Here is a 19,172-nt window from a genome sequence, read left to right as displayed (position 1 = left end):
ACGCCATCATACATTTGCACTAGCCACAGATAGGAACGGCAATATCCCCTAAGCTGGCATTTTTCATTATACAATAGACCACAACAGACCATAAATTCCATTTAGTGGCATGTGCTGGGAAAAGTGTGGCAGCTCTCAAGTCTCATCAAAGATCTCTGAAGATCTGAAACTCTACAGGCACAGAGGCCCAGCATCTTCTGACTGGGCTGCCCAGACTGCAGGTTGTGCACTGGATATTTGTCCAAACAAGAGTACATTCTTGTGTGCAAGAAGTTAACATGGAGAAACACTGGTCTGCAGTTTGTGCATTGCTTTTAGCACTCAGTGCATATATGCACTTTAACACAGTTCTTTTGCTGCAGAAGCTGATCGCAATTTAACAGGTAAGTTTGTTTTGACTCAGTTTTTAATGTAGGATCTGCCATTTACTGTTTCCCTCTGAAAAGTTCATTTTGGTCTGTTTCATTACACAACCAAGTCGTTTGGCAACCAGACACCTTCATTAATGTAATCCCAGTTTCCACAGCTGATCTTTTTCCCTTTTCTGCTTCGCTGCCTCTTTCTCTCAGTGATTCTTCCAAAACCAGGACACTGCCCACGTCGCCTTAATGTTGTCCCATCACATAAGGGATGGCGTTTTTGAGCTCGTCCTTTATTAGCCGATGCGGCTTAAACGCTGTTAACGCTTTGAGTGTGTTATTTTCCCACTGAAAGAAGACATGCAATTCAGCGCACCAAAGCGTCAGTTTGTTCCATTAACCAACTTGTACAATGAAAATTGAACAGGGAAGTCAAAAGCCGGAAACAGAAACAGCTCGTCTTCAAAGTAAAGGTTGCGCGTTTTGAGCAAACATGCTGGCTGCAGCGGTCAATTTAAGGAGCGCTAAGCTAAATCAATGAACAGACTGATTAAATAATGAACATAATTATTAATTAATTATTACAGTCTTACGATTCATGTATGTAGCAATTCATCGACTTATATATATATATATATATATATATATATATATACATACATATTTATATATATGATGTACACACACTCAAGTGAAATTTGTATAGGAGCAGTGGACATTTGAATTAGTGCTGTAATCAGATGTGTTGGCTGATACTGGTGTGGATCATTAAGCTCAGGATGTCCAGCACTGCGAAATATGTAATGACAACATATAATCCACACAGAGAGAGATGCTGCTGCTGCTGGGCCAGTCTGCAGGCCTCAGTCTGAGACAATGACTGCTGCATCAGCTGACCACATGTGCATCATTCCTACAGCTAAGAACCATCGTTAAGCACCTTCTTCTTATGGTTTAAAGACATATTAAATTCACATATATGCATACAGTATGTATTATATGTAATACATACTGTATGTAGATAAAGTGTTAACAGAAATGATAGTGACAGTGTCTCCCTGAACTAACAAAACATATATGAATATACAGATGGTGTCAATTTAAAACCTGAAGAATGAACGGAGAAACAGGATGTGTGTGTATATTTTATATTTCATATATATATGTCTAAACTGGCATTTTTCTTTATATAACGTTCAACTGCAGAAGACTTAGACTTCATGCATTTATCTTGCACTCCACAAGGAAGGAGGGTGTATTATTATTTTTCAATTACATGGTGTTTATCATTATAGTATAAATTTGACTTAGTAGTCCCAATAGCAATGTATATTTTTTGTAATCAAACTGAAAGGTTGAAAATTTGTACTATTGCTCCACTTCTTTAAAGGTTCTGTTGATGAGATTTTAAACAATAATACAGCATGAAACAATTATTTTCTATGCAATGATATAGTGTAATAATGGCATCCTGAGCACAGAACAAAATCACACCCCCTCTGCAGTACGCCCAGCTCTGTGTTCTTTGTTTTGGTATTATGTATTGGCAGCGTGTGCATGATAGTGCATGTGAGTCCCTCCTGTTCAAAAAACTGTTGGCCCTCCCAATGTTTGTAAAGACGTGGGGACCACCCACAGGTGAGATGTTATAAAGCAGTATGCAGCCTTCATGTGGGGGGACCTTCCAGAATTTTCCCAACTGAAGAAACCTCGTTCATCCTGAAAGAGCCTTTGACAAAGACAGAGATTAGACCAGAGCACACTCCTGTGAAAACATCCATTTAAAGATTTTGCCGGCCAATACTGGTCTGGCTTTACCGATATGGAGAACCCTACAAGGTGTTGAAGGGCTCCAGCTTGACTAAGAACTGGCTTTTCTTCTTAAGTAACTTGATGGTTCATAAGGTCACATGTCTGTTTTCATTAGTGACTGGCTACAGTACCAATGATAATGATAGCTAACTTGCTGTTACCGATGTTATGAAGTTGTTCGGCAAATGTTGCTATCGCTAGCTGGCTAACTGTGGCCTAACGGAGGCTGGACTTATGACCGAGAATCATTTGTTTTGGTCTGAGATGCTGGTGGTCTATTGCGACATGAAGTTGCGGTGATGATGGTAGACAGAACCTCCAAGGCTTGTGGTCGACACAATTCAGGGAGTGGGTAAGATGATGATGATGATGATGATGATGGTGACGATGATGTGGATGACCACGTTGTCAATTAAAGCTGTATTGATCATTTTCCATACTTCACTCGTGCTGCTATTAACTTTCTGCTGTTACATTGAACTTAGTCGCAGTTAATGCACTTTCCATTGTTTCATGTGCTGCGCTTCACTTGTCCTTTTTATTCCAAATATCTCATCAACTTAGGGTTAGGTCATTTAGTTCACACTATGTTACAATATAATCATACATTTCTCCCTTAAGAATTTTGTGTATCTGACACAGATACCACCCTGTATCACCCTGTATTGCCATCTACTGGCATCATCAGGACTTACATGAAAGCTGTTACATGAGAGGAGGTTAAATCATGTTCTCACTTACTGACACTGAGGTTGCACAACAGAACTGCTGTTTTCCATGTTGCGTTATTAATGTTTTGTGTTTAACCACAGTTATTTAACCAGCTAACTGTATCATTAGCCACTTAAATAAGGCTAATGTTATCTAGCTACATGACAAACTGAGAGGACCATAGCTACAATATATTAATATATTAAGCAAAAATTAAGGATATGATGTATAATGATGATGATGGTAGTTGTGATGATTTTTCATGGATAGATGAAATCTGACGTCTTTACAGTGCTTTTCAAATAATAAGTCTTAATATAAGGTATAATAATAAGGTTCATATGCTAAATGGGTATCTACACTGTACAGGACAGTAACATGTAAAACATCTTGTCACCCTCTCCCAGAAAAGTGTCGCCACTTCATCTTGACTTTAGTACAACATAGTTGGCTGGTGTCTGCACTCAATGGTGTCTTCACTTCCAGTCTGTGTTGACTCAGCACTGACAAGTTATGTCTGTTTGTTGCCTCTGTCTTTTCTTCGTCTCTCTGTTGTAGATGAAATCTGACATCTCTCCCTATAAGTATGAGCAGCGAGCAACACTGCATCCATAAGCCATGACAGTAGGAATAAGTGCAAATTAATGATAGTCTGCACATTTACATTTTGTTTCTGCATGAGACAGCATGCAGCTTTGCATGTATTAGATTTCTGTCTCTGCCCAGCTGTGGGACTGGACCGTCTACCTGATTCAGTCCCCTGATGCTGATAAAGTGGCGCCAACACGTGCAATCTACTGTGCTGCATAATGGTGTACCAGAGCAAAACACAATATGTCAGCATTACATGTGTGGTTTAGGTGTACAGGACAAAGCAACAGATTCACGAAGGTTCGCCCAGTTTTCAAAATTCATCAGTAAAAGGGACACTAGTTCTGAAAAAAGAGATTTATTTTTTTCTAAATGTAATATTTCAATGGTTTGAACACCTTCATTGTTATGCAGAGGAGGTCAAACATCCAGTGGGGGAAGAAATATCCAGATTTTAGAAGTAAAAGGAGTAATACCACAATTTATGTGTATTATAATTATGTGTATTATGAAATGTACTTGAATTGAATGTATGCAGCAGAATGGCCCCTTTAAATCATATATTATGACATATTATTATTAGCAATGCATCAACATAGAAGCAGCATTTTAATGTTGCAGCCGGAAGCTTTATCTGTAACAATGCATTATATTTTATAAAATTATCATATGTTATTTGTTATTTGTCAGTTATTTATTTGTTTTCACAAACAAATAATTGACTTTTTCCATGTAAAATTTTAATATGTAAAGTATCTAGTAACTACAGCTGTTAAATAGATGTAGTGGAGTAAAAAAGTGTAATATTTGTCTATGAAATGTACTGTAGTACAAGTATAAAAAACAGCATATGGAAATGTTTTGTTTCTGAAATTTGGGTGAAGCTGTCCTCTAATTAATAGGCTGTCTTGAGAGAAGCAGTGGCTGAAACTCATTGAGTCCTTGTGATGAATAAGAGAGGCCTACACAGTAATTATGAGGTTTGTTTTGAACTCAAACTGTAGAAATTTGTTTTTATGTGACCTTCAGTGTGGTCTTTCCTTCAAGCCAGCTGTAACCATGCACTCCACGTCCAACTTTACACTGTAGGTTGGCATGAAAACAACAAAATGCTCTGCTTCAGGTGCAGTACCACTCACAGCCTCTAGGTGGGTGTCTCCCCTTGAATATCTCAGCAGCCTGAATCTGTTTCCCACCAATCTGTACATTATTACTCAAGTCAATAGAGCATGATTATGACATAATGGAAGTCACTTCTTAACAATGTATATAGTTCAGTATTAGTGTGATTATGTGTTTTTTTATTATTATTTGTTTTGGTCAAAATGATTAAGATCGGTTGATATCATGTACATTTCTGGTAAAATCCTATCTCCTTTATGAAATATGTCTTTCCACTGTCTCTTGGATGTTGCAACGTAGTGTAACTATGCAAATGTATTCTGTCTGGCTTTGATTTGATTGACAGGTATCCCCCAAACCCTGAAACAGGGAGAATCCAGAAGGTTATTATACAGGGTGCAGTGAGCAGTGAGGAGTAATTTTACCCCAAGGAGCAGAAAGGCCATGCAATTTACATGTCCAACCACACTGCTTATAGCGAAGCTCAGTAGCCAGTGGGATCTCAGCTGTAGGCTTTTTAAGATCTAAGATCTGTTGTTTTTCTCATTTACTTTCATACACTATCTGACATATCTGACACTTGCAGGGGCGTGTGTTGCATGTGTTTGCATATACATGTATGCTCAGAACACATGTGCACATAAACAAGGTTACAGTATTTTCATAATTTTGTATTTTTATGTTTCATTCCCACCACACCAAACCTTAAAAACACCCTGTTTCTGCTCCCTCCTGCCCCCTCCCTTTCCATTTCCCCAATGTTTTCTTTTTCCCTCTTGTCCTTGGGAATTCAATCATGGAATAATGTTGCTGGAAACCCATGTATTCATGTAACAAGGCTTGGCTAGTGGGTGTTATTGTATGTCCTTGAAATGATGTAGATGCTATCAGTTTCACTGGTGGCTGTGAATGCTGAACATGTGAATGAAGTGAAAAAAAGCTGCTTCAGTGTGACTGTAAGTGAACCTTAGAGCTCATAGAGCTCTCATAGGGCTGGAGTTGTGGAAAATGTTGAGAGTTTAAAATTAGGTAATCTGCCAATTTTTATGGCTCATTGTGCCTTTTCTATTGTCACCAAAGACAGGCTCGTAGATGGAGATGAACAATGGCAAACTGATATTCTTGCATAAAGGAACCACAGAAAGGAAAAATATGGCTGACTTAAAGTAAAATGAAGACATGTCAGCAAGTATTAATAGTCAGCACGGCTGACCCTGTAAAATTCAATATCTATCTCTAAAGACCTAACAGCAAATGTAAAAGCAAATTGTTCTTTTGAGGATATGAGAAAATGGTTGCACATTTATTGTACAGATATCAAATCAATGTAAAACATTGCTTTCCTTTTTTTTAAAAAAAGGGATAGAGGGTTTTGGAAACAAATGATAGATTCCTGTACTACTCTAACAGAAATCTTTCAGCCCAAAGTCATATGACAAACATGATATATGGGCATAATTCCCTACCTCATGCTCATATTGTTTCCAGACTGACCCAAAACAAGTCTCACCACCACCCCCTGACCTCGAGGCCCCTCCCCCCTGGACTCCCATTGTCAATCATGTATTACATCGTACATTAACCTGCCATTGACCTCTGTATGCTAAACCCAATTGCCATATTATCTCCACTATAATGTTCTAGTCTTAGTTATCTTCCTGGGACCGAATCAGATTTTGTGTCCCACTTTACCCTCAGGCATATAAAGGAAAGGAAAGGAAAGGAAAGGAAAGGAAAGGAAAGGAAAGGAAAGGAAAGGAAAGGGAAGGGAAGGGAAGGGAAGGGTAGGGAAGGAAAGGAAAGGAAAGGAAAGGAAAGGGAAGGGTAGGGAAGGAAAGGAAAGGAAAGGAAATGAAAGCAAAGGAAAGGAAAGTTTAAGGTTGTGGTGTATGACTGAGTTGTTCAGATTTGGTGGATAAAAAAACCTGACACTTTTAATGCCTCTAATTATCACTTACTGGCTCAAGCAATTATTACTTTTGTTATTCCAACCAATACGCTCGACCGATGCTCCCACCAATGTGTCTACTTATCCTGCTAATACTGAGAATAATGATAATCCCGTGATAATGTTTTGAAGTCAAAATAATGCTAATGCCCCTAATGATGAAGCATGCTCAGAAATCCCTCCCCGTCATCCCATTGTCTCCTGTGGCGGAGAAGCTGGCCCTGGGGCCCCATGGGAAATCTGTAATGTATTCAGCCAGGCCTTGGGAGTAAAATGAAAACAAATGTGGTGTAATAAAGGAGAGAAGATGAAGCGATTCTGTGATGATGCTCTCCACCAGCCTTATAAATCAAAATAAAAGTAGAGCAGGTCATATGTGCCCCCACCCTCACTGGATACACACACACACACACACACACACACACACACACACACATACATGCATGCATGAATACAAATATGGAGGAAGAGGAAGATTTAGGAAACTACAAGAAGCAAACATGTATACCATCTATTCGTATAAACATAACATGTTTCATTTCTTTAAATGAGCACTGCTTCATGTTGCAGTGAGTCATGTACATTTTTGTATTATCCTCTACATCAGTCATTTCTTTGCAGATAATGTTTTTCTCGATTCATGTGCAATCAAAATTTAGACCATTTATAATCAAATTTCTCATTGACGTCTTGGACTTCACATTTTACTAACCTGACTGACCTGACTTTACTAACCTGTTTTGCAGCCACAAAATCATTGTCATTTTCCCAACCTTTTTTCTTTGTAACCCTTAGAATGATGTAATGTCTACTGGGTATAATAATATAAGGTCAAACACAAAATATATTTTTTTTATGTAAATGTGTTTTCCTGTTTTATTAAAATAATTTTCAGAGGCCAGGGCAGGTAACGTTATCATTTCACAAAGATTAAAAGGAGCCACTGAAAAAAAAAAATCGATATAATTTTGTACATTGTAAAGGTTTTACTTGCTTTTCTTTCCCCCTGAATCGCCTCATGACCCCTCAGGTTTATCTTTGCGACCAGCTGAGCGGTTCTCGACCCCCAGTTTGGAAACCACTATTACTGTAATTAAGCACGACTGAAGCTGATCCTAACGGTAGTACTGCTGTGCACCTGTAGGGGCTGCTGTGGTGTCAATTTGCCTCCTGTCTGGGGCCAGTGGTCCCAAACAGAGAAGCTGGAGGCTTGATGATAGTACAGTAGTGGCGGCACTCATTATACAGAAAATCCCCCCAAAATTAAAATGGAAACAAACCTTGCAAACAGCTGGTTATCTTGGCCCAGATTTGAAGCGGCCAATTGGAGACTCATTCGATGACAGGGGAATTAGGGTTGATTTGAAAATTGTCACCCTCACATATCCGTGGCTCTGTGTGTTAGGTTTAAGGGTCAATAACAAGGGAGAGGAGACTATTTCTTTAGGGTGTTTCTGCATTAACATCTAGTTGTGAAATACACCAGAAACCCCTCCGGTCCCTCTCAAACATGCAAACTTTGAAGACAGATTTGAGACTTTCTTTGACAAGGTAGCTGTTTATTACACAGATAAAGAATAGTAAACAGAGAGTATAATAAATAATTGATGCCTAATAAGTTGAGGGAGAGCACACCAGGGCTCCTTTTTTTATTTTCGGGCCAAGAATAGAGAAAGCCTCCAGAGTTGTTTATTTCCTCCCTCCTTTCTTTCTTTTCATGTCCTTCTCATTTTACGAGCCATGAGTCAACACAGCACACGTAAATGATATTTTGACACAGAGAGCCATGAATAATGCATTTGAATTTACTTTTATGCCAGAGTTAGACCCCTCTCAGCACCATTTCTCCCCCTCCTTTTTCTCCTCTTTGTCCCCCCCACCCCACCCACACACCCACACACCCAAGCCCCCCTCACCCCCCACCAACACTGTCCTCTTTACTCCACCCTCCTCCTCTTTCTCCTCTTCCTCTCTTCACTATTCATCCTCATCAGAGCTCAACCTCATTTCTCCTCTCTGTGCCCCTCCCTCTCTTTCTCCTTCTCCTTCCTGCTCTCCTACACCTCTATCAGGCAGCAGAGAGAAAACGGTGCGGGATCAGACTCCGGCTTCCGGAGCTGAAGATCTACTGTATCTGTGTTTCCCATCCAACTCTTGCTCAGGTGGCTGCTCACTGATATATTTTTATAATCATGAGATCAGGAACTGGGACAGACACGGACGAGCTATTTTTGCAAAAGTTACTGAGTACAAAGATTGAGTTATTGCCTTACTGATTGATTTACGACAGATCAATGAGCTGAAAGAAGGTAAATAAAGCAAAAGGAGGAATGAGAAGGAGTACATTTTCTTAAATGGTTAAAAGGGATGATGCTGAGAGGGACATTTATTTTCTTTTGAAGTAATCAGTCATCTCAAATGTAAGGAAGCCTTTCACATACTGTACATTGCTTTACACTAAATAATGAAGGCCTGTAAGATTAGCGAGGCCCTGATGAAGCCGACAGTGTGCTTTGATGCAGTGTCTAAATTAATCATCTATTACTTGATCTGTTAAGATGGAGTCATCAGCTGCTGGCATACTGCATGATCAGCACTAATCATACTTCCCTGACACGTCGCTGATGTTCAGCCTGGGGCCAGACTGCCCGACACAGGGCCGTTTTAAAAGCAAATTAAAAACATTTTATTTTGACGCTAAAGAACTTGCTTGTAGTCATAAGACGAGCAGGAGGAGTTGGAAAGCTGAGGGACAAAGTTCAAGGTGCTCTGGCTGTCTCATCGTCATGTCTGACATCAATATTTCCATGCTGTTTCTGCTCCTCCACCTACACATCGTCAGTATTCTCGTCATCTATCGGCCAGTGTTTCACAGCCGGCAACATTTTACCCTCCTTGATTGTTTATTGTGTTCAAGAGGGTCCTTTAGAAAACCTGAGAAATAGTTTGATTTTATTGTTTCTTTCACTTTCTGGGGGTTTTAACAGCTGAACATGTTGTTATCAACCCCCTGACAGTACTGAACTTTCTTTTTTTGTGTTAATACATAATGTCTTGTAAAATGATTTTTTTGTCCTTGTATTTTTTGTTGTTTGGTTTTTTATTTATTGTAAACTATTCTCGACACACACCCTGACCCTCTGACCATCTGGAGACTGTCTTGATAAAATGCAAGTTGAATTAAAATAATATTTTTTAAAATGACAGATACAGTGTGCGATATTACATTATGATGTGAGTCTGCCTTTTGTTATTATTTTTTCTCACTTTCTGGGAGTTCCTACAGCTAAACAATGATGCTATCACCACACTCACAGTATTGACCTTTCATTATCTGCCATTGCATTTTCGTCTTTTTCTCATTTTTTGTGTTAATCCACACAGTCTGGTTGGATGATATTTCATCTTCTCTGTTTTTTATTACACTGCCTCTTTATTTTCTGTAAACTGTAGTTATTTTGCTCAGAACACCCATAATAATCTGATCTTGGAGAATATCCATGTAAAATAAAGGTTAAATTTAAATGACAGATACAGGGATATGACATCAACACCGACTGAAAAAAAATAAAACAAAATAAAATGAAAAAAAAAAAAGTAAAATGTTTGGGAACCCCTGATCCAGACACCAATCCAGATGGTGATACCGCAATCTCTGGCTGCGGCCTGTAATCTACTTACTTTACTCTTTTGAGTAATACAGTCCTCATCCCTCTGGTGTGAAATCCCTCTGCTGAGAAGTGGCATCGAAGGAAGCAGGGATGAATAATCTGCATCATCCTCATCGTCCAGAGAGTGGTTCTTCATTCATAATTTACAGTCCCCCCATTACATCTGATGAAAGCCACTGACCTGAAAATACAGGGCGAATGAGCTCCTTCAAGTATGGCGTTAACATTGTCTGCGTCCTGTGCATGTTGCCAGCAAACATCAATAAATGAGTCCAATGTCAACACTGGGATCGGATGTCATTTGTGTTCGTGCACATGGGAATATGACACCGTCCAGTTTCCACACAGATATTTTATATTTGAATGAAGCGCTGCAACATCACTGCAAATAGACTCCACATTTATAATTCTTATTAAAGAGATACAAAGTGTAATTGGATGTTTCACAGCAAGATACACAATTACTAAACTCTGAGATGTGATCACATGTTTACTAATCCAGTAAATTTAGACTAAAGACCACATGCAGAGATGTTTTTTTAGCTGAGAGGACATCAAAGACTACTTTCCATTTAAAGGATGTTTTTATTTTTACATCCTCATGCATAATACTGTACAGTAGTACAGTGTGCACATGTCCATGCAGTACTGGAATGTCAAATATATTAAATGCATTTCTCTGAGGCTCTTTTTCCCCTGCTATGACCCAGAAACTGCATTTTCCCAGTGGTATTTGAAAAGTGCAAAGACACACAATATGCAGTTGCATTTATTTAAATTGTGATGTGAGCATTTGTGTGTATGTGTGTGTGTGTGTGTGTGTGTGTGTGTTTGTGTGCGCTTGTCAGACTGCAGCGCACATTAATAGTATGTTTCCTTCTGGTCAAACCTCTTTTAGTAGGCATACTTTTCTTCTACTGTATGATTGGATTGTGCGTGAACAATGGAAAAAGCTTACACCACAATAACAAGTAAACAGTAAATTACTTCATCTTCCTTTTTCCACAATGCACTGCTCTGCACCGGAAATACATGAAAATGCTCCATTCGTCTGTACGTGGTATGAGATATTTAAGTCTGGAGATTTTTTCTGGTTGGAATCTGCTTAAATGAGACTTGCATAACGAGTGTTTCTACCAAAACAAGTTCAATACTCGATAAAACATGACCAGTTTTCATATTAAATATATAGGCTGTTTAATCGCAGCTAAATGCATTAGTCACCGTGCTGGCCTGAGGCAAGAACTGTGTTCACAGCGCATCATTTGCTGTGATATCTAAAGCTACCATATCCCTTTAAGCTAGTTTCACTGAGTGTATTTCTTGTTGCAGTTAAGTGCATATTTAACAGACTTTCTAGTTTCTCCTACAGAGTTATTCATATCAAGCCTTTCAGAGATAAACCTGTCTCAGTTTAAGAACCTCCACCCCTCCTCCTCACCCAAAAAAGAGGTTAAAAAGTAGAACAAAAAGAGGAAGCTCCAACCTTGTCAACACTGTGCCCATCCGGCATCAGCATGAAAATTAGAGTATATTGAGAACCAGAGTGTGACTTCAACGCACCACATGAGTCATCTGGGATTGTGAGTCATATTCTACCTCAATACAACAAGAGCCCCAGCTTTACCACACACCTACAGACAGGAAAACTTTTCTCACACTGAAGTTACCACCTCAGCATGCCTGCGACTGTCGGCTACACTAAAACTGGGACAATCGCTTTTTTTGTAGTGCGGCCCAAACGCTCAAAAGATGCGATTAAATCGAGTTTAAACTGACTTTAAAGGGTAAACAATCTACACAGTGGTGAGGGAACAGCGACTGATCTGTAGCTTTTGACTTTTAAAAGTTTGCAATGCTTTTAAAATTTTAATTTTTGATTTTTTGCACTGTATTTAAAGCTGCTGGATAGATAGATAGATAGATAGATAGATAGATAGATAGATAGATAGATAGATAGATAGATGGATATAATGTTCTCATTAAATATTTGTTGCATGCACAATCACAGATGCACAAACAGTCAAATGTAAACATGCAGCAACAAAGATCTTCACTAAGACTTAATCAGGTAAACTTCATCTGAAGTTGCAGCCCCTCTTTGAAATGGATGCATCTGTGCCATTAAAGGGAAATAATTGTGGCCACTTTCATCCCCCGCGCAATTAGTCTCTCTTCTGTGAAGTCGTCAGTCAGATAAAGGACAAGAGCAGGCAGAACCTTTGTCACTTTAATCATTCCTCTGTTTTTTTCCCACACCGGGATGGAATGAGTTCCCTACAGCTGAATGTCAACAACTCAACGTGTCCTTCAGGCCTATTTCACATCATTAGTGCTCTTCTTTGAGCTGATACTGTGACACTGGCAACCTGTGCTGTATGTTAGAGCCATTAGAAGCAACGTGTACTATGTTTATGTTATTTCCAACACAGATACAGCTTCAGACAGCGGTTACATTTCAACACAAAAGTAAAATATCTTGTTACAGTGGAATCACAGTCAGTACTATCGTTGCAGCAGTGTGCAGAAAGTAATTACAGTTGAATATATGAGTCATCACAAGAATGTGACCTACAAAAAAGTACCTACAAATTATTTCATAAAATGATTCTGATGATGTTTTTAAAATAGCAATATACAGTATGTATTCATGTATTTATTTATTCATAAAAGCAAACAGAGACAAAGATGGATTTCTAGGGAGAGGATACATCTGTTGTATGATATTAGTTTTATTCTCATACAGAGCGATGAAGATGCTCTGAGGTACAGTGAAGTAATGTGTTTATTCATCAATACTGTGGCTGCTTGGTTACACAGATAATGTGGTACGTTGCATAACAGACTGTGTTTAACTGACAGTTTACCACTGTTTTGTTGTTTGACACACGCACACACGCACACACACACACACACACACACACACACACACACACACACACACACACACACACACACACACACACAGACAAACGTTGGGGCGTTTTGGTTAGTAAATAAGTACATTTACTCAAGTACTGTATTTAAGAACAACATTAATGTACTGTACGTTCTTATATTCCTACTTTCTTTTAAAATGAACTCTGCTCCTCTGCCACTGGTTATTTTGCATTACTTACAAAACACCCACACACATATACAGTATAAGTGATGCTTCATATTGTGTTATCACTGTATAACTACAAAGTAATACAAATTTGTTAATTCAAAATCAGTACATATATTATGTATTAAATCATCTCTGAAAAAGGCTTTGCATAAAAAGAACTTTTAATACTTTAAAAGATTTTGCTAATTATGGTCCTGTACTTAAATTACTTACTTTTATTATTATCATATTGCTGCTTTAACTTATGTAAAATATCTGAATACATGCACCACTCCCTGACTTTTCACTCTTTGCTCTTCTGCTAATTACAGATAAATGTGACTTATTGTCTTGCTGTGGAGCGGTTGATCTTTGGTGAACACAGTCACCCTCTGCAGCACTGCGGTTAAGCCTAGTGAACCAAAGCCCCCCTAACCCCCCCCCCACCCCCCCCCCAAAACACCTCCCAATAAAACTGATTTGCTGTGGCATGTATTGTTTTGGAAAATAAATCAGTCGACTCTTTCCACTTCATGCACTCGTGACATCATTTGTTTCCCCTCTTAACTCAATTATTGTCACTTAGTTCATCTGTAGGGCAACAATGACTTGTAGCTACAGTATACAGGGCCCTTCCCACTCTCTGCAGCATGACAGAAAGGAGTAGGAAACGGTTACGCCTTGAGCCTGTAAGTTTGTCAAAGTTAAATACAAGAGAGAATATTATCCGCCTTATTTTTCTGTCACCCAATCCTCTTTTTCCCGCCTCGAAAATAAGCTTTAAGGTAATTGTGTCATTGTGTCATAAGGCAGAGGGAAAATGGTAATCCATTAAATTGTATTCCGTGTTCTCTGTTGCTTTTGTAGTACAGAGCGACACCACAGGATTTTGGAAAGGTGAATTATGAATAATTGCCTTTGATCCAGGAAGCCTGACGAGTAATAACATTTAATGCTATAGCTGATCGATGAAACTGAGGCTCCATGTTTTTTATGTCAGAAAAATCAGTTTGTCAGAAGCTTGTTTATTGTCATATTCACAAGGATAAATTGTGATTTACCGCCACAAAACTGCTCAGTTTACTTATGTTTACTTTGCTCAACCTTCAACCTTTGCAGCCTGAAATGTTCAGCAGCTGAAAGTTTGGAAGGAAAAAAGCCATTTGTGGTGAATAATTTAGTGTTAAACACAAGAGGGGCCAGATGTTACTGAACACACACGTTTGAAAAGGTCTTTGTTGTGTCAATTAGTTGATTAAGCATCATCCTCTCCCCTGCTGCTGCCGGAAACCCGATCTGTTTTTAAACGGATTCACATTACAGTGGAGAGCAAGAGAAAGGGGACATTTTCAATTACATGTCAGCACATATGACTGACAGTCAGCCACCATTTGATCAGGCTTTTACTTTAATTGCTTGCATTTCATTAAGTATAATCATTTATGGTGGAATTTAATCAGTGAGGATTCAGCCGCACACTGTGTGGACTCAGGCAAGGCAAACAGACAGGAGAATACGTTCAATTAAAGCATGAGAGGTGGCAGACAGCCTCATCATTGGGCTTAATTCACCTCTAAAACTAGCAATATGTCGGTGTTTAATTAGGTTTATACCACTCAATTCAGCATTCTTAGATTTTGTACATGCCGGTCAAAGCCATCAGCTCAGTAAGTGGACAAACAACTGTGAGATAAACACTTCTAATCGGCAAATTAGTGAATGAAAAAATCTTTGACTATTAACAGTGAAAACTTAAAGACTGGAAATGAACAACACAGGCCTCACCTCTAACATTTTAAAAGGGTTTGAAAGACAGAAAACTGAAAAGCCTTTTGTTTTTAAAAACTATTTCTTCCCACACTAAATACTTCCTTCCTACACGAAATCTCTAAGATGCCTTCCGTAGATGCAATCTTTTGCAGAAAAGAGGACAACGTCAGCAAAACACAAAGACACAAAGAAGACAGAGAGTGAGCAAGCGAGCATGAGTGGGTATGAGGAAAGAGAAAAGGAGTGAGATCCAGACTGAAAAATAGAGAAAGACACAGAAAAGAAGCCCTGAGCCGAGCCTTATGACGAGAGCCTTGGCTCAGCAGGAAGTCTTCATCCTCCTAAATATTTAGCAAGCACCTGATTCTCAGCTGATGGTCCAGACCTGGCCATATTAGGTCAGGAACATCACAAGACCTGATCCTCCACCACCTGCCAGTGGAACGCACTTCGACATCATGTCTCCTTCTCTGTCAGACTCTCTGGTTCACCTGTAAGGAGGAAATCTTTTTTTTTGCAAAGAACTACATTACCCCTGCAACTGATGGAAGATACTGTATGTCACTTGTGGATTTAAAAGAAATCTTTGGTTTGCTGATCTAACAAATTTTTAATCCAAAATATGAGTAGATAGATAACAAACTGTTATGGAGAATTTCTGTCTGTCAGCAGAGCAGTGAAGCACTCTTAATTGCTTGCACACAGTTAATAAACCTTGTTTTGCTTTGGAAATAAGCAGATAAATGGAAAATGCAGTCATATGACAAATGGTGATTAGATTTTAAAGGGTCAGGCCACCTGAATGACATAAAAACATATTTTAGTTTTATCAAGCAATTGAGAGCGTTTTGGTTTTTCCACAAACACGTGGAACAGTTATGAACTTCTTTCTAGTGATTAATATAAAAACTGTTGAGAATGTGTTCTGATGATGATTGGTTTCTGGAAACTTGTCTCTTGTTGAGTTGTGTCGTTGAGTTTTTTATTTTTTAAATATTTTTTTTAAATTTTAGGGCTTTAAAAATACCACAAACAAAATTCCATTCACCCTCATATTGAAGTGGAGGGACTGATATTTTCAGAACCTGGGCAAATGAAACCAAAGTGGTCTGCGTGGCTCGATGGCAGATGGGGTCCCTGAGAGGGTAAACCAACCATTGAATCAATAGACCCATACCAAACAGCTTTGTTTTAACCATGCTAGTGGCTCGGGGGCCGACTAGTCCCCCACTTTGGTCTGAGCTGATGTGTTTCAACAACGGCTGGATTACTAACCAAGATATTTTATACAGACATTCATAGTCCCCAGAGGATGAATCCCTATGACTTTGGTGATCCCCTTACTTTTCCTCTAGTGGCACCACAAGGTTGATAATTCTGGATCTAAATGAAATCTCTCGTCAAATTGGTTAAATCGCCATGACATTTTGTGCTGACATTCATGTTCCCCTCAGGATGAACTGTAATCACTCTGTTGAGCCATTAACTTTCCAACTTCAGCATTTTTAATTTGACCATGATTATTTACCTGTAAAACAAATGATGTTCCCGTCATCGTCAGCTGTGCTTTGTGTTTTGTGCCAATTACCAAATGTTGGCATGCTAACACGCTAAGCTCCTGCTTCCATCAGCATGATAGCATTGTGAGCATCCTACAATGCTGAATTTAGCATTTGGCTCACTGCACCGCTGTGCCTAAGTACAGTTTCACAGAGCTGCCGACTTGGTTATAGTCTGTATCTTGGTTTTATTGTGATCATGTAGCTCAAAGTGATACTCGGCCGACTTTCAGTCTTCATCTCCAAAGAAATCCACTACCAGACGTTAGTTTCACCATCAGCACCATGCTGCATTTGGCTTGTTAACGTTTGCTCATGCTTCTGGCTACAATGCCACAAATGAGCAGAAATATAAAGAAGGAGAAGCAGCAGGAGACAGACATAAACAAAACTTTCTCTTTGACTGTCTTCTCTGACATTGTCTCTCAGTAAGAAATGGGGAAAACCACAAGGTAGTTTCATTCATCCTATATGCAGGACGCCACGCGTGGGTGTTCACCCAACAGATGGACATCCTGAGCTACATTATAATCAGGTTATCCAGTGAGAAGAGGGACAACTCATCATTGATGGGCATGTAATTTGCATAAAAGTACACAGTGCTGTGAACCCCCCCCCCCCCCCCCCCCCATTGCCTGTGACATATGCCTTCAGTGCACTTTAATGCACAGTGCAACAATGAAAAGACAAGACGTGCCGACAAGACAACAGGCGTTTTAAAAAAAAGAAATTCATGAGCAATGTAGAGTTCACTCCTCTTGTGCCATTTGTTTTTAAACTGCTGCAGCTCTGAGTGCTGTTAATACTTTGTGCATCAGTTTGTTCTTGTTTTCCAGACAGTGTTCAGTAGCAGCCTCTGGGGCTTGTCTACAGTCAAACAGGCTTCCTCCTCTCTTTCTCTGTTTTCTGTCAGTTTTAAGTGATAGAAGACAAGGGTGAGGGATGTCATCAACAAGCAGCTGTACAGGAGTGTGTTGTCTGTTGACGCTGGTCTCTCCTGGCACATGCGAGAGCTGTCACTTTTCCTCTCAATCACAAAATCTTGAGTGTCAAAACACAGAGGCAGAAATTATATTCAGAATCTTTGGCCACCATCTGCATGAATTTCAATTTGTAAATATGATTTCAGATCTAAATAATAATAATAATAATAATAATAATAAAAATAATGTCTGAACTTATTAGTAGCATGTACTTCATTAAAACCCTGCATCAGAATTTAAATGTTAAATTAGAGGAAAAAAAACAAAAATCTTGCTGTATTTATTTTCTCAGTTTCCTGTGCTTACTCTTTTGTATCGTAATGGCAATATTTTCACAATGTTCCCCACCATCTGTGGGAATGTGATACCTTTCTATGGCTGAGTGAAAGAAGGGGTGGGGGGAGGAAGTGGTGTTCTCTAATCCCAGAATCCCTCACATCGAATCATGCAAATTTGGTGCACTTTGAAGCGAATCCAGCTCCTACCATATGCAGAGTGAAAACAACAATCTATTATGCATGCATTGCACCAAGCTTATGGTAATGTTATTTCTCTGCTATTCCTATAAAGTCAAATTTGCAGATGCACAACATATCTAAAGTTTCTTTCAAAATAATATTTGTCTCATTGTGGTGTGTATTTGTGAATAACAAGCAAAGCGTTTGGAGGTAGCTGCTGAGATCTGTTTGTGTCTCGCTATGGAAGTGATGCTTGAAACATTGGATGGGTGATATTTTCTTCTTCCAATCTGTATTTGAGAGGTTGTATTTTTCCTGTATTCACACTGAGTATGTTCTCATGATTCAAGTTCTGCTCTTCAAAGACAGCAACACAATTGAAAACGTCCTGTGATACAATGCTATTTGTTTTTCATGGTGTTTGGCACTGCTCAGCACCAAGTAGCTTAGCGTTCACATCTCAATGTCTTTGTCACATTACTCAGTAACAGACCATGTTATCTTGCCAGAGAAACATGACGAAGTTAGAGATCTGCATCGGCCGCAAATAAACTTTCAGTGACCAGGTATGTGTTTAAGCACTCAGGCTGCTCCTCACAACAAAAACTGCCGGGCACTTTCGCATCATATTTCACAAGCCAAAAAGCTGTCAGTGCGCTTTGTTGCTCTTTGTCTACGGGTGGATTAAGAACACAACATCAATGATATTTCCATTTGTTCAATGGATAATTAGGGCCCACGACATGCCAAGAATCATTTTCCATCTTGGCTCATCCTAATTTGGGGGAGGAATCATGCAAAGTGTAATTGGCAAGACGAGATGTGACTGGTGTCTCCCAAGCGGATCCACGCTTTTGTTACAACACGCAGTCCTTAATGAAAAGACGGGCGGCTCGCTTGATTATGTTGTGTCGTAATATAAAATCATATGCGTAAGCCTTCCAACACTGCACAAGTAAACTATCTATCTATCTATCTATCTATCTATCTATCTATCTATCTATCTATCTATCTATCTATCTATCTTTTTCCCTCCCTGTGAGCATCTGAAAGAAGAAACTACTGAAAGCAACATCAGCAGGTTTGAAACTGTCTGGGTC

The sequence above is a fragment of the Seriola dumerili genome, unplaced genomic scaffold (genome assembly GCF_002260705.1).
Source record: "Seriola dumerili isolate Sdu_G_001 unplaced genomic scaffold, Sdu_1.0 BDQW01000056.1, whole genome shotgun sequence".
Classification (NCBI taxonomy): Eukaryota; Metazoa; Chordata; class Actinopteri; order Carangiformes; family Carangidae; genus Seriola; species Seriola dumerili.
The sequence above is the reverse complement of the archived record's forward strand: the minus strand, read 5'-3'. Positions refer to the sequence as shown.